Raw genomic sequence first — 17,830 nt, 5'->3', positions numbered from 1 at the left:
GAGCTGCTGTAGTTTGCTAGCAGCATGCAGATGAGACACAAGACATCTCAGCTGGAAAAGTGATTGTCAGTCCCAAATTACTTTTATATATGCCCTGTAGGGGGAGCAATTCATGAGTTTGTACCTCTTGACCCCAACTTGTGTTCAGTAGATACAACAGCTGCAGACAGCTATATATATATGAATAATGTATAATATAAATGTAATAGTAATGTATCCTGTCCATAGCTGAGCCCTAAAGTTCTTAGTCTGCAGCACCACAGCAGCAAGAAAAGCAGGAATAAAATGCATTTTATAACACCATATTTCATAAATACCAAAACTTTTAATCTTTTTTATTTTGTGCAATATTTATATTGTCTTTCACTTATTAATTTGACTTATTATCCTCTATTCTAGCTTTCCCAGATCCAGATATAACGCATATAAGATGTGGATCCCCCATAAGGATGGCTAGAGTCGCAGGCATCATCCTTATTGCATACATGTGGAAGTGTGACAGCACTAGGTTGAGTCACTGCACTAATGGCTTTTGACAGCCCAGGCAACGAGCACTAAACTGTGGCCTCATTCAATAATGGTAATACAAACTACAGTATATCATAAAAAACGAGCTCGATCCCAGGCGGAATAAAACGGTCATAAATGCAGTCTGCCGTGTCATGGCACAATTTAGGGGACTGAATGCAAACTTACCTCTCAGAGTCATTAGCCTGAAGTTGGCTGCCTTGACTTGTGTAAAGTGGGTGTACAGAGAGTCTGCATGGGTCAGGATGGATTGTGAAGGGTGAGGGCGGTCGGGCCAGAGGTGAGAGTGGGCCAAAGAAACACCAGCTGAACTAACAGAGACACGGTAGATAGGACAAAAAAAAAGCATTGCAGGTTTATGCTAAATTCTATCCATGCACCTTATAGACCTCGAAAAGCTCGAGTCCTACAACTCATAGTCAGATTGATGCAGTGAATGTGTGTGTGTGTGTGTGTGTGTTATATTCACTACTGTTCAAAAGTTTCGGCACTAAGTTATTTTTAAAGAAGGAAATTAATACTTTAATTCAGAAAGGATGCATTAAATCGATTGGAAGTGACAGTAAAGACTTAAGATTTTGATTTGAAATAAATGTAATATATAAAAATAATAATAATAATAATAATAATAAAAGCACTTGCTGTAAAACCAGCTTTGTATAACAGGAATAAATGACACTTTAAAATATATTGCAATAGAAAACAGAAGTAAAATTAACTTTGGTAACTTAAATTGTAATAATATTACTGTTTTTACACAATATTAGTGATTTTAGTGATTAGTGTTTTTGATTAAATAAATGCAGACAGACAGACAGACAGACAGACAGATAGATAGACTGTAACAAGGATACTTTAAAATAAAGTGCAACCGATGGACCTTTTTTAGTTCAGTGAAGACAATCTTTCACAGTTGAAGAGAGTGAGTGTGTGAAGAAAGAAAGACAGAGAGATGAGCTGGATCTCATTCAGCTCTCATTGCAAGTCTCACATCAATCGACCTGTGAGACTGTCGACTGCTGGATCCCACCTCTGAGCGATCAATACATTTCTCAATTAACCATGAACATTAGGATACCTGTAACTTGCGAAGTATTATTCAGTGTTGTAGATATCCAGCTAATGAATGTGGTGATGGCCTAAAGAGCTGCGCTGCTGCATTGCCGGTGGGGGAAAAGGCTGGTAATGTAACTATTGTCTACTGAGTTATGGAGCAACGGTTTGGAGGGAAATTGATTCTTTAAGAAACAACCAACACAAGTCTCATTCTTCCCCTCAGACTGCAGGCAAATCAATGTGACGGTTTGCTCTCAAAAAAGAAGCCATCCAATGAAAGCCAGATAAAAAAGAGAGAGAGAGAAATGCTTCAGTGTTCTTTATCTCAATGGTTTGGTGACCAACAATCTTCTACAAAATTGTTTCCGTTATGTTCCACAGAAGTCATAAAGTCATACCGGTTTGGAACGGCATGAGGATGAGTAAATGACTTCAATTTCATATTTGGGTGAACAAATGTTTTAGTTTATTTATACTACTTTAAAATAGTTTTTTGTCTTATTATTATTTCAAAAACATCCTGGGTTAAAAATAATTGTAAAATAGGGTCCTAAAATAATAAACAGTACAACACAAGCATTGCAAAAATGCAAGCCATTGCCAAAGAACCCACATACTGAAAAAAAAGGACCATGCAAATTGTTATGGATAAAAGCATCTGCTAAATGCACAAACGCCAACAGACAATATTGAATAGCTGCAAAACTACCATCTGTTGAAGTCCTAAAGAATATGCATAAATTAAAATGATATTGTCCATTATGAGTAACAAAACACATCTTTGGGCTATGAAAGAAAACAATGTGAAATTTGTGCATTCTATTCTACGGTTCGTTGGTGAAAGACTAACTGTTGTTTTTGTAGCAGCAACTATGAGAAGCAACAATTAAGCTTAAGTATGTTTTCATGTGGTTAAGTAGTAAATAAAACAAAATGGGTGAAGAAAATTGCACATTTTAAAAATGTCTGCTTCAGTTCAGTTGCACTAAACCTTAAACACCCTACATGGATTAAATGTCTTCGTCTGATGTAATTACCCCTGACTATCTTCCCACGAGAAGGATTTGTCAGCTAGCAAAGATGGTGGGCACATTCGGACATGTGCTGTCAATTTATCACAACTTTGTTTGACGTTTTTCCCCTGCACACACTTAGAAGGCTGAAGTTCTATTTACAAAGATGACTATTCATCAGCCATCTCAGATTACCCAGCATCCATTTCACCTGCAAAAATTGGACCCGATTCTTTTCTCCTTTTCATTAAACTGTCCTGCCTCTGTCAATCAATTGACATCATATGATACCTTTTATTCCTCCACTCCAGGTTTCAACCGACTGCTTCAGCTGTCTGCAAAAGAGTAACGGAACCAAGTGGAATAAAGTCTACAGAACGGGGGAAGGGGGTATATACAGAATATACTGTACATACACACACACACACACACACACACACACAGCTAGACACACAGTCTGCTTACAAAACTATTCCCGAAGACTTGAGCCAGATATAATGTGCACACACTGAACCGATATGTTTCTGGAGAGCCCTGCTGCTCACTTTCTCCCCGTGAGCCCCTCTCACACATTTTTATAGATCACTATTAAATCGTCAAATTGTTGGGACTTGGAAAAGTTTCATCCGGCAGACTTAATGGGTCTAGCAGGTGCGCATTTAGACGGTACGTATTGCATATTAAGAGACCTTGAAACATTAATACCATTCGGTGGCTGGTATCTGACTAGCTTTAACTCAGTTGCGACAGAATGTCGCGTTATTAATGCACCAATAATTTTCATTCGAGAAAAATAAGAGCCAGGTTCTCTTTCAGTCACATCTGAAGTGTTATTCTGGAGAGACAAAATTAAGTCCACTGTCTGCTGTGAAATAAAATAGGCCTATACAAAATCTCTTACAAATATAGCAACTCAGTAAGTGACAATTCAATCACTTGTTGCATATATTTGTCAAAGGCCCCCAAAATGACCCTATTCAAGTCATTAGATACAAATGAGATAGCAATGAAATCAGAACAGTTCCTTTCTATGCTTCACAGATTTATTTAATAGGACAGCTATTTATTCAAACTGAACAGAATAACATTATATTTACTGCTGAAATGTAATTCAAACAGATGAGATTACAGATTTTAAAGAGGATTTGTGGATTTACTACAGGCAAAGTGCTGATAAATGATGTAAAAATATATAGTATATGTAACAGGAAACATTTTTATTGCCACGGCTATGAGCCTTAAAGGGATAGTTCACCCAGAAATCGGTAATTATCACATAATTTACTCACTCTTGTGTAGCTCAAAACCCACATGTATTTCTTTCCTTGGTGAAACATAAATAATTATTAATTTTATTCCGGTGTTCAACATTGGGTACATACTATGGAAAGCATTATGTCCATATTTCTTTCACTGGATGATGAAATTAAGACATGCAGAGAAAGTTGGTAAAGATGATCCGAAAAATTGACATTCTCCATTATTTGAATTGTTATGGATATTTACATATTTAAAAATAAAAACACTGGAGAAAATACAATTCTGGAATATTATTTATACTTATTAATACGTATTATAAATAATAAAAACAATGAAAACATACATTAAGCCACATTATTTTGTATCAGTATATGCATCGATACAAGAGAGAATTCACTGATAAAGAGAATGGCAAGAGCATTGGCAAAGTACTAAACTTGTTCAAAATAACTCTAGAATACAGAGACTCGTGTGCTTACTTTTAACAACTGTTCTATCCATTTTCACCGCTAAGGTACAGATGTCTCAATAATCAAATATTAATTATCCCCTAACCATTTTACCCTCATGGAATTCAGCATGTAAACAGATGCTTGTAAAGACAGGTACTTTTTACTTACTACAAAAATATGAAATTCACTATCTTATACATTCAGGGGGAAATCCAAATCACTAGCGTCAATAAATATTTCACAACCCATCTCCACTCAAGGTCTATATTTGCAGAGCAAGTTATGTAGCATAACTTACAGTGCAGAAGAAAAATCTTTAAATAAACAATGACCCTGCGCTTAAGTCCAATGCAATGCCTAATTAACCGACGAGATATAAATGATACCATTTGGAGATGCTCTATTATGAAGAAAACAGGGGAAAGAAAGACTACAACTGTTTGTGCAGAAGATATCCCAACTGTGTGTGTGATATTTGCAAGATTCAATTAAGCTAATGTGAGTTTGAGGTACAAAACTAAAAGGATAATTAATCCATGAGCAGCCAACCAACCAGAAAGTGATAAACACTCACTAGAGTCATCAGCATCACGCTGTGTTTGCTGTGCGCCGCTCATGACGTTGATGGTATCTCTTATCAGGCTCTTGAAGTAATTGTTGTGATATGCTAGCATCAAAGATACACAGTAAAAAAAAAAAAAAAAAAAAAAGAGGCAAAAGCACATTTAGGATATCCAGAGAGCCAATTAACAGATATGTGGATGCACTTAGACACTACAGCGAGCATCTTCACACCCTCCTGCAAGCCAAGCAAATGTGCCTGCCATTGATATTCTTCAGCCGCTAATTAATCAGAACAAGTCCGTTTGGGACACAGGAAGAAAAATGGAGTTAACACAAAAGGAAATGTATAACGCCATAGGTGCATCATGCAGTAGAATGATTCCATCAATTAGTCTTTTTAAAAAAGTAAGAGTAATGCACTTTTTAGGGTTAGTTTAATTAGCATTTAGAGTGTACTAACAGAAATTATTTTCTACTCAAAAAATGCTTTAGCAACATTACATTGACGTGATGAAGAGGGACTCCGGTTACACATTTTGGCCAAATAACGAGAATTTTGGAAAAATCATCACGTCTACAGACGCAGAATAAATCAGTGTGGAATGGCAGGGACAGACGTTTCTGAGGCATTCATAGTGACATTTTTCCCATAATAATGTTTTTTTTTTTTTTTTTTTTTTTACTGGAGCTACACTTCAGGCTTATTATAAATAGTCTTCTGGAAAATGCATCTGTGTATCACAAGGAGTACATTTGAGACTGCTAATTCAGAGACAAAACAACAACCCGGCCAAGAGACATCATCGGTGAGAGGGACTGATCTGGCAGAAAACTCTACTGAATAATAAAATTAGCACATTTATGAGCTCAACCATGTGTGCAGACGTTTACTGTATGTTGAGCATTATTTTAAGCACATTTGTGTGAAAAAATACATTTTATTAACCTCGTCACAACATAGGCCAAACCTAACCCACACACACATTTTGTGATGGAGATCAAGATTAAATGTGTTTTACATCTAATCCTTCAACACCTCCTTCTGTTCTCCACACAAATTCCACCTTTCTTCATATATATATGTCCCCTGCAATCCCATCATCCACTCTATCTCCAGTTAAAACCTTTAGCTCTGTAGCAAACGTGGCCTCTCCTTGCGATTTATGCCAGTAATAACGGAAAATATGTTTCAGTGATTGTTTTTTTTTTCTTTCGCTGTTTGCCTCAACAAATGGTCTTCTCCCCTGAAACCTGCTATTAAATCTATGAAACCAAACTGACGTCAAACGTCAAAAAGTTATTCGAAAGCTGTACAAGCAAATGACTTTCCCCAGTTTTTATCGTATTGTGCAGGGGCTTTTGTAATTGTAGCTTTTCACCTTTTTGACAGATCAATAAGAGCTGAGAGTCTTGGTGTTTGGATTTGTGGTTGTAATGTTCCATATAGTGAGCAGGACCATGACAGCAGCTAGTCAGCACATTCACAACGGCTCAAAACAAACAACAGAAGAAACACAAACTCCAGTGGCGTAGCGATTCAGCTCTGAGCCCATATGCAAATAAATTTGTACGGGAAATACAAACTGGAAATTATGTTTCAAATTTTCAGGTCGATTCTTTATTTGTAGCACGTAAGCCACTCTATTATCAAAGCTTTGTGCTTTGTTACTACGCAGTCTAAGTCTTTAAACATCAAACAATAAACATGTTTTTACTCTTTTTAATGTGAGATAATTCGCCTCAGTTCAAACTGCATATGAATCGCTGATATTTTCCTCTTTAATATTTGCAGCATGAAATAAACATGAATATTTGAATGCATGTTGAAAAAAATCTGAAAAATTTAATACAAATGAATCTCTCGTAAATATATCAATCAGAATTTAAAAAATATATAAAATCTAAAGAATGACAGATGCTACAGACTTTTTTTTTTTTTTTTTTTGAGGAGTAGGCCTATAGTTGGAATTTTCACATTATTAACTGCATGCAATAGAACATGATTTTACTATAGTAATTTTTACTTTATTCTTAAAATATTATGATGTCAGTCTTGTTTTTAATCTTATTTTTCAATGTCCTGCTGTATAGGCTACTGAATGCAAACACAATTTTGACACAGCAGGCCAAAAAGCAAAAAAACAAAAAAAAATAGTGAAGGGATATATTTTAATGAATTTGTTAATAAACTAATGTTTTCTGAGTTAATGTTGCAAAAATTAATTTGATGAACCTGACTTGCCATCTCCTCATTAGACGTGCCTTTAGAGAGAAATGCATCTCACGAATTACATATTGAAAGAATTTTTGTTTTCAATATGAATTATTTAGTTTTAAAATAGTGATTTTAAAACGGCGGGTCCATGCAGGGCTCTATTTGTTCCCTCGTTTCAATTAAAAGTTCCCCCAGCTCGGCCACTGACAAACTCATTGTTAAAAGAAACCAGATTTGGGCAACAAAATGATTAAGTATTTTAAATAGCGTATCCTTAAACCTGAAGGGTAATAAACCCTTTTTTTTTTTGTGAACAAAATTTTATGAGAACATAACGGGACAACAAAAACGTTTTGTAAAAAAATTTACATTTGCTAAGATTTGTCTGACTTTGTACAACTTTGTCAATTTGTGTCAAACTTTTGATGTATTATATACTGTCCCTAAATTCCTATATTAAAAAATACATTTATTTCATACCAAGATCAACTCTATTAACATATTTACTGACATATCACTCGAGACTTGAAGGTAAATTGATGGTGTTAATTAATCCAGTTAATTCATCTCTCATTTTGTAGCCATGCATATAGTTTCGTAGCTGTAACTTTTTACAGACAGCTTGCTTTTGTATAACACTAAACAGAAAGCCAGTTAGTGTTACTGGAACATATTCTGTGAAACCCCTGTGAGCTAACTGACAGCTTTCCTCATGTCGATTGTCATTTCCACCCTCAGTCCAAGCTGCATCAGAAACAAACTGAGTGAAGAATTCATCTTTAATTTAGGAATATGGCCTCATTAGACCCAAAGAGGGGGTATACTTTGCATGTGAAGTGTTTCAGACAGGGTTAAAATTGTACTGCCACTCCACCCCATGCAGGTCCATCACCCTGGTCCAAGATCATGTGGTAGGCCGCCCCATGTCACATCCGTGGCCTGGCATTTCTCAGACAAATGTTAACATGTCAGTGGGCGGCGGGCGGAAGGGCACGGGTGGCAGCGTGACGGCTGACATCGGTTCCAAGAGCACCGTGGAGCCGCGCTGCGACGTGGACAAATTAACAATATGCAAACAAGGACCTGCCAGTGTTGTGTTTACTCACAGAGCACAGACATTGTCATGGGGAATTTATTCACAGCCTCACCGCAGAAACACGACTGTAAAGCAGCATTCAGCAATTAAGTTTTTATCACCCCACAGCCAGCAGCCCCTTGGCCCCCTCCCAGCACGCACAGCATGTGTGGGCCGATGATTTCAATCTTATTCTGCTTCGCTTCTCTTGATGCACGGATCACTAAATACCACAAAGACAAAGCAGAGGGGGGAAAAAGTGATTCATCATTTTGCGTTACATTGGGCTGTCACTCTGTCACGCATAGGTAAATGATCTGATTAGGCTGATGATGTCATTTTAACATCAACGTTGAATCGAAACTAATCTTATATCAAATTCACATGCTATTTTGCCATTCATTTTCATGTCTGTAATTTCATATATTTTATGAAAAATACATTCTCGTCTGTAAATCACCTCCAGAGTTTTCCTCTACCATCAGTGGTTTTCGCTTAGCTTAGCATAGATCATGATATAACACAATGATATTACGCAGCACCTGAAAATAGTCTCCAGCAAATCTGCAACTACACTAACTAGCTAGGGACTAGTATCATTGTGCTGCTACGCCCATGGTACAGCAGCAAAGTTCCTTGATTATCACGCCGGAATGAGAGTATAGTCCCATTATTCTGCAAAGGCTGGACTGCATAGTTGCACAAAGTTGCCAAATAAGTGTTGACAACAACAGGTACAGTAACTACGCCTCCCTGTGGTTCCTATGGCAAAGTTGGACATGAAAATCAATACCCCCCACTGCTTCCCTCAGTCCAATCCATCACCACCCCCGTAACACCCTAGGGACCCTGACAGAAAGATGACAAATGGACCCATCATGTCCTCTATGTCCACCATAGCTGGAGTCCATGAGTCCATGGTGCCGTCACTTAGGCAGTGACATATATATATTATGACATGGGCCCCTACCACTTTAGACAGAATGTTGGTTGAATGAGAGTGTGTCTAAGCAAACGTGTGTGCAGTCGTGCCAGGGGTCTGGATGAACTCTCCAGGGACTCTTGTCAGCTCATAGCCGGTTGGTCCTGTCACCTGGGATGGGCCGCAGCATTCATCAGCTGCACATGTCTGCCCTCACTCCAGGTGTATGAACACACAACACCACATTATGTTCCACTGCTAACCTCAGAGCTCAGACAGAAACTGGTTTAAAACAACAACAACACATATACACTTTTGTCTGTAAATAAGATATTAATATAATTATTTTCTTAGTTTCTCTCTGAGCTCTGGGGTTAGCAGTGGAAACTAATGCACCAGTGCATGCTCATACTGCAATATTTATTATTTGTCGAACATAAGTTCAGATTATTTCTGATGTGTGCAACCATAGAAATTAATTTCAAACTTTATGACAGTCCTCTTGATGGAGACTACAGAAATAAATTATTCCTTTCATAAAAAAGTGAGGTTCTCTACTAAATCAACCAATGTGGCATTGTAAATTATTAGCTTATATTTAAGGTGACACTCTATTTTAAATTGTCCTTGTTACACGTTACATGTACTTACTATTATAATAACAAATTAATTATGAATAATTACATGCAAGTAACTCTAAATCAAACCCTAATCCTAACCCTAACTATATATAAGTACATGTAGTTAATTGATATTACTCAGTACTATCTAAGTACTATCAGTTCTGGGAAATAAATTCAGTGTACTTAATTATTTTATTATACTTTCATAAAATGCATATTCAGTAAGGAAGCATTAAATTGTTCAAAAGTGAATGTGAAGATGTAAAGGTAACACTTTATTTTAAGGACCACATTTAAATTTTTCACAATATTACAGCTTTTACTGTTTTTGATCATAGAAATACAGGCTTGGAGAGCATAAAAGACTTCTGAAAAGTAGTATATAGAAAAAACAGAATATATTACATAGAAAAGTAGTATATGTGTAAATGAGAAGAGGTGCATTTGTTAAGAATAAAGCATCTCTAAAATACATTTAATTGTTTGAACAAATGTCTAAAAAAAAGTAACCAAATTGCAACAATGTTAGTAACACAATTATAGTAGCTGTGCTAAGCCCTATGACCCATTCATTGAAATGAACTGACTCGCGCGAGTGAATTATTCATGAATCAGATATCTCAGATATCACAGCTAACAGAAAAGGTTTGATTGCTGAGATATTGTCATGCAAAATGTAGTTTAATAGTGAGAGGCAACACATACCATGCTATGAAATCAATAAACCACATCCAAAATAGCACCTTTCTACTGAGAAATATAGAGTGAAAGAACTAACAGCTTCACTATTTGTAGCTACGTTTCTGTGTTCATGTGGAGGTCACAGTACAGTATTAGTACCAAAGTCTTATTGGCTACTCAAGAATCCATTCTCTGACATTTGACAGACCTCTGTTTTAAACTCTAGAGATGACAAGTCAGCCTTTACTCTACTAGATTGTGAACAAATGGTTTCATGAAGGGGTGGGCCCACACGTCTGCCTCCATACAGACACCTGCAGCCAAAGGTTAGCCTGCTTTCTGTGAATTCACTCACATGTACACCCACCTTCCCTTTTTCTTCTGCAAAAGAGACTTGAGATGTCATTTCAGCAATGTGTCACACACACGGATGCTCTGTTCGCAGCTTTACGCTGTCCTTTAAATGTCAGCTGTGAATGTGTGAGGTCCTAACGTTGCCGAGTGTTCATGTTCAAAGCCGTGTCAATGAACATGTCACAGTCGCACGGCCCTAAGAAGACGCATCTGTTATGCTTTTAAAGACTGGAAACAATTTTAGACCTCAGACATGCCTGTGCTGCAGAGATACCAGAAACAACCATGTATTCATGAAAATGTCCAGAATGTCAACATGACGAACTAGCAATAATTTCAACTTGCTTCTAGAAATGATTATTTCTCCTCCTATGCAACAGCACCACTATTTGGTAAAAATTGCATATACTGTATACATAAATTTGGCTCATATAAGTACAGTTATTACATGTCTGTATTTCTCATGGAAAAAATAAAACAAAATGATGCTACTAGATTGAGTTATTTTCAAAGAGCATGAATGATTAATCTGTTCTGATCATGAATGGCAGTGAACATGGTGGTGGAAATGTTCGGGATGGAGGTTTTTACCTCTCAATGAGGTCGACTATCAATTTGGGAGTTAAAAAAAAAAACTACTTTCAGTTTCTGTACTTTTACAAATGGTCCCTAACCAAGCAATTCTTGGCAATATCTGGTTCCTAATTCTGAATCTATCCCCGGAGGAAAAGACATTCCTTGTTTATTGCTGTTCTAGCAGAAACTATGCCGCATAGCAAAAATATCATTTTAGAAGTCTCATTAAAATTTCATTAGTCTTGGTCTATTGACATTTTGAAAAAACATTGTTTTCATAGACCTCATCTGAACCGGATTCATTCATGATGACAGGCCATCCTATTAAACAGTAACTGACTTCTGTATGGAGCTGCTCAGACGATAGCTACATAAATGCATTATATTCACTGGGTAGGTGCTTGTTAAGAGGATTTCTAGCATTTCATATTACCACACACACACACACACACACACTGTTTACAAGTCTGTTTAAGTATAAGAAGTGAATTTTAATTAAAATGTCAAATTAAAACTTATTTCTTGATGTAATGTGGGAAAACACATTAAAACTAAACTAAAACTTTACAAATGTAATATCTCTTTTTATTTCATAAAAAAAATAGAAATTAAAGTTTTGCTAATATTTATTGCATAAGCATGATTTAGAATTTTTTTACAAACGTTATGTCTGATTTTCAACTGTGGAATTAGTTGAGGTTTACCTTGAAACCACTTTTATTCGTAAATTACGTAAATTTTACTAATAATTACATAGAAACAGGAAGAAACATTTAATTAAACATGACATTTTGAAGTAGAAAGAAAGAAATTTTATTTTCTTGCAAAATGCAAGAAATATGATTTGTTTACAACTTTGAATTTTTTTTTCTAAAGTTAGTTGCTTACCAAGGAGACAACGGTGTCAGTGAAGAGCCTGTCTGAGATGAAATATGAGGCATGATGTATGACGAAAAAAGAAAATCAGGATATATATCACAGAATATTTTACACCGTCACTTCTATCAATCATTGTCAAATTATGCAAAAAGTATGAAAATATGATTTAATTGTGATGACAAAAAAAATCTAACAAGGATAGCCTTGTGAAAGACAGATGAGTAGGCCATGTTATTCCAAAAATGCTAAAAATGTAAGAATGTTGTTGAGATGTTATGGTAATGTTCAAAGGGGTGAAAGACAATTCTTCAGCAATGTGTACATAAACTTGAATTGAATTGAATAAACACTGTTTAAGAAAACATATGAATATCTAGTGTAAATATATATATATAGAATTTCTTTTCTAAAAAGTGCAGGGTCACAGTGCTCACATATTTGGTGTAAATGCATGGAATCTCGCATTTCTCTCCACACACACACACAGAAATAAGGTGGTTCTTAAGTCTTCCTGACCCACATTTGCGCATAGGGAATCATCACCAGCTAAACTGACAGTGTAATCCCTATTACTAAATGTGCTTACTCATAAACCCTGACCCACCACGCTCCTCTCTCACGCTAGCTCTCCTCTTCGCTCTTAAAGTAAAAGAAAAGGGCCCACTGACACTCATGCCTCAAAGCAAAAACGAACGCAGAGCGAAAAGACATGCCCAACAGTCAGCTCGCAAGCTGTGGGTCGTATGTCTTTTATCACCCTGTCTTTTCAGAACCATCATAAGAATTTCTAATTATTTTCACTCTCCAACCTCATAAAACATGTCGTCCAACAGAGAGACCATATTTTCAGTCTCCGCATTAGCCATAGATCTCAACGATCCTGTTTGTAATTATCAATTCATTTGGGAATATGGGATTTTCTTTAAAAATAAAAGATTGTTTTTCTCTCGGACGAAACCACATCACACAGTATCAGACATAGGGCTTTATTGTAGCTTCAAAACCAAGAGAATGGAAACTGAACAATAAGGCGCCACTGATGAAGTCTGTGAGTCCCCGAGGAAGAAAGTTTGCCGTTTGAAGATAACGGGTTTTTTTTTTTTTTCTCTTGCACTCAAAGGAAGAGAAGTTTTGTCGGAGCATCTCAAATGACACATGAAGTCTGGGCAAATCATTTATGAAACACATTTCACAGGAAAACATTACATGGTGTGGGAAGAAAAAAACGTCATACGCCCATAATGGAATTCAGAGAAAAAAACACAATACTAATACAATAAGCTGGCTCTCACTTCAGCCTGTATGGGACAGACAGTTTAGGACTTTCTCGACTGCGTCAGAACTGGTTTAGGAGGCCATTTATCACGGTTATGTCTGTGTTTCGTGGTTTGGACACTGTGATATCTATGCGTGATTTCCAAGAACCCACCAAAGCAACAAGAGAGCAGTCAAAAGCAAAAAAAATAGCATGGCATTAAGTTTATGTAAAATGTTCCATTGATTCCCTGACAGCTTTACCCAAACTGGGGAAAATATTTGAAGAAAATTCCAAACCAAAAAGCAAAACCATGGCATGCTATATGATTCACTAAATTCACTAAAGAGATTTAAGCTTTGAATCAAACATTTCAGCTCTGAGATTAATCACAACATTACATCTTCTGATTCAAGTCAACTTTACTATGAAGCGTGAGTGTGAATACTTTCTTAAACAAATAATTAATATCGTATCAACAAGAGAGTGATATTTTCAAAACACAAATAATTTGAAGGCTCGTTCAAAACCAATACTTCGTTCCATTCCTGAATTAATCAGTTTTTAAAGAATTGTTTGATTTAATTACTTCTAAAAATAGTCAATTAGTGGCTATATAGAAGATGAAACAACCTCACCGAAAGTAGCATCTGTAGCATTTAACTCTAATAATCAACACTCAGATTTAAAAATTGTATGCAAACAGGTATATGGCACTCAATGTATTTATAAATAAACTTATAAATTGTAGGCTACAGTTTCTAGTTGTTGTTGAAATATAATAATTTACACCGTGTCTGACAGTTACTTATTTATATATAGCCTACATTAAATAATTAAGACATCTCTTACAGGTAAGTATAAAATATAATGAGTATATAGTCTAATATTTTGTGACATGCTCTTCTCTAGACTTCATTTCTCTGGTGAACAGGCTAGCTGTTGACACTGATGACTTGCCTGAGGTAAAGAAATCGAAAGACCCATACCAAACATTTTCGGTATGAATACGTGTAACGTTACACCCCTAATTCATACTAAACACATTCATACTGTACACAACATTTGTGAAGCAATAACTTATTTAAAAGTTTTATTCCTGAATAATTCAATCATTTGACTGTACGATTCATAAAGACAATTACTTGATTCATTTCTGAATAAACACTTTTGGAATAAATTATTAGAGTGAACAATTTAAAAAACTGAATTCACACTTGTTTCATTCCTGAATGTTACGACACAATCTACCTCTGATATAACAAACCAAAAATATATCTCACTACAGCCGTCCAGGAGTTTTATTTTGGTTGCAATTTTATTGTTTATTTTGGTTTATCGATCCAAATCACCAATCAACTTTCCCTACATGATGCGAAATACCATAGGGGGCAGTCAAGATGTAGGGATGCAAGGGTGTGTGTATATGTCAGCTAACAGCCGCCCAGAGAGAGATCACTCACCTGTCCAGTCCAAGCATGAATATGTTTTTTTATTTATTTTTTATTAAAACACAGTGATAATCACAGTCCTAAAACAAACAATCAAACAAAAAACTGGCTAACACAAGGAGAGTACACGATTTGAGCCGAGAGCTTTTCTTTCACCTCTTCACACACAGGCAACCTTATCATTCACAGGTAAATGACATCATCTGGGCTCTTAATTTTCGTGTTAGTCAGTACTATCCCTGCTTAAATACCTAACACTGAACGAATTAGTGCTTTGAACAAATCATTTGTCTGAATGATTCAATCACTCACTCATAAAGACAACTACATGATTCATTCTTGAATGAATCAGAGTTTTGAACACATCATTTGACTGAATGATACGTCTCACTCAGAAGGACAGTTTTTGATATTTTATTAGTGTATTGATGTAACCTGCAGAAAGTGTCAAGAAATAAAATTCAGATGCATGATTGTGACACTTCATTAGCCAGTAAACAAACCTTCCTTGCCTCTCAAATTTACACTTATGTCCTTATTATTAAAACGCAGAAGGGAATTCGATTTTTCAATACTTTGAACTCTTATTAACCTTAACTCTAATTTGGATCGAGATCAGTGTTTTATATGAATCCAAAATTATGTTAATCTTTGCTTGCAGCATTAATAATTAGCCACGTCTGTTCATGTAAAGATGAACTCATTACTATAAACAGAGAGGGCACATCATAGCAGAGAGCTCTGTCGACTGCTGTGAGTGCTTACAGAGCATGGCAATACAGATGACGCTCATTGTCATCCTAATCGCAATCAACACAAGGCGTTCTTTGATGATAATACAACTCAACTATGAGCTTCATTATTGCTTAGAGCAAGTCAGGTCATGGGCCGCTGCTCGTGCACATGCAAATGCCAGATGCTCTTGTGGAGAACGTCCCTCTAAAATCAGTTCTGAGACACATTTGACCAGCATGCTGTTCCCCTCTCTTCACCTCTACTGTCTGATGGATCTGATCTGAACAGAGCAGTCCATTAAATGTCGTTCCCACCTCCCACTCCATTGTAAAACCAGTGAGTAACTTACAAGAACTCTGAGCCGATGAAGATGAGCCAGCACAAATGAGCATTCTGGAAGAAGAGGTCTTTCATTTTTTTCTGTTTTCTTTTTTTCCCCCATGCTTTTCTTTATGTTGGGCTCCCTGTTTTCTGAGCACAAAGCAGATGGATGGAAGCTGAGTGCCCACTCGTATGATAAATGAAATTCACATTACTCGGCTCCAGTGAGCTGAGAAGAGGACACTATGTTGAAATGTTTGGACAAATGAAGGCATAGCCCTGCAAAAAGGAAATGTAACATTTTTTCCTTTTGTCTTTTCCTTTCTTTTTATATTCCTTTTGTCCATTTTAGACAGTACTGGCAGGTCTATGCAGGGACCCACAAAAGGTCTTTGGCATTGAAGCTGCTTCGAAATTGTAGTGTGCCAGGTGACAAGCTACTCACAATTCAACAGAAGTCAAGCTACTCTTTTGAAACATTACTAAAGCTATTTTGAGGCTATTTATGGAGAAATATCTACTAATACACAACCACTCAAAAGTTTAGGGTCAGTAAGATGTAAAGATGCATTAAATTGATCAGAAGTGACAAATGTATCGCTATTTTTGCAGAAATATAAAAAAGATAAATATTAACTGTTTTTAGTGCTGATAAATAATAAGACCTGGTTCTTAAGAACCATATCAGCACATTTTTTTTCTGAGGGATCATGTGACACTGAAATGTGAAGTAATCAACGCTGAAAAATCTGATTTGCATCACGTTTTAAAAATATATTACAATACAAACTGCGGTATTTACTTTATACAGTCATTTACTGTATTTGTAATAAATAAATGCAAATTGGCGAGCAAGCTTCATTTAACTTCAAAACCATAAAAAAACAAACTTTCAAACCCAAAAACTTTGAGTAGTAGTTTACAAGAAATGAATCCAAAATTATATAATTAATTTGTGACATCATTAAACAGGTACTCTTAGTTGTCAAACACAGCTAATAAAATAAGAAATCTCACTATAACTTCCTACTCCCAGTGATTAGATGGCTCTTTTTTTTCCAAAATCACATCCTGCAAAGACACCATTGATACAGGAGATATCTATATGCAAAAACCCCGTTCATCTGATCCAGAGAGGTCAACTAGAATTCATTATATGGTCAACATTTCAGAGGCCAATAGGAATATCCACTAATGAGAAATAACTCAGAAACTATCAAAAAAGGAAACAAAAATGGTCAGAACAACTAAATTAATGAAACGGACTAAAAACTACTGTTAAATTTTGCTGCAAAAAAAAATATAGAACAGGGGTACAAGGATGAATCAAATCAATCAGAGAATCATTTATAAATCATTTGATTCAGATAAACTGTTCGGTTCACTGAAAGGAAACAGAATTCCTAATGTTACATAAAAGAAAGTGTTTTTGATAATTGCCTCAGCTTGCTTGGGTGTAAAGCTGCAGGTGCAATGCAATGTGACATAAAAAAAACGGTGTATAGTCACAGTAAACCACTACCACTAACAAACGCTTGTTAAAAAAAAATAGCTGGAAAAGCTACACTGCTATGTAACCAGCAGACTGTCCCACATGCACAGAAAGATAGAGCAGCATCACTACTTTAAGTTAGTTACCAATACTAGAATAACTGTGATGGTAGCAGATCTGTAATAATGGACATATACCTTTCACTTGTATATGCGCTGCACTGGTGTAGGCACTGAAGAACCAGCCACGTTTACAGGTTCCATAAAGCAGCTGGGTGCTAGTATTGTTAATGTGAAATACAGATCCACAACCAGCATGGCATTAACATGGCTTCTGGGACACAAGTAAAACAGAAAGCAGCACTAGTCTAGTCTACAC

The sequence above is a fragment of the Carassius auratus genome, chromosome 19, assembly GCF_003368295.1.
Source record: "Carassius auratus strain Wakin chromosome 19, ASM336829v1, whole genome shotgun sequence".
Taxonomy (NCBI): Eukaryota; Metazoa; Chordata; class Actinopteri; order Cypriniformes; family Cyprinidae; genus Carassius; species Carassius auratus.
This window is presented reverse-complemented; position numbering follows the sequence as displayed.